The sequence below is a fragment of the Belonocnema kinseyi genome, chromosome 7, assembly GCF_010883055.1.
Source record: "Belonocnema kinseyi isolate 2016_QV_RU_SX_M_011 chromosome 7, B_treatae_v1, whole genome shotgun sequence".
Classification (NCBI taxonomy): domain Eukaryota; kingdom Metazoa; phylum Arthropoda; class Insecta; order Hymenoptera; family Cynipidae; genus Belonocnema; species Belonocnema kinseyi.
The window spans coordinates 60411334-60411539 of NC_046663.1; positions in this window are offsets into that span (position 1 = coordinate 60411334).

Here is a 206-nt window from a genome sequence, read left to right on the forward strand (position 1 = left end):
ATCCTTTCAAATTTTAATGCATAATATTGCGCAATAAGCCCGACTGAGCACTTGCGCACTGCGACCTTTCCGAGGCGAGAGTCGCAACCGTTCTCGCCCTGTCCTCTGAGAAACTGCGAGGGCCAGCTCGAGACTGCGCGTTTGACCGTGAATCGTGTTGTACCCCCTTATTGCCAAGTTTATACATTTTTTTAAAAATAACGTTA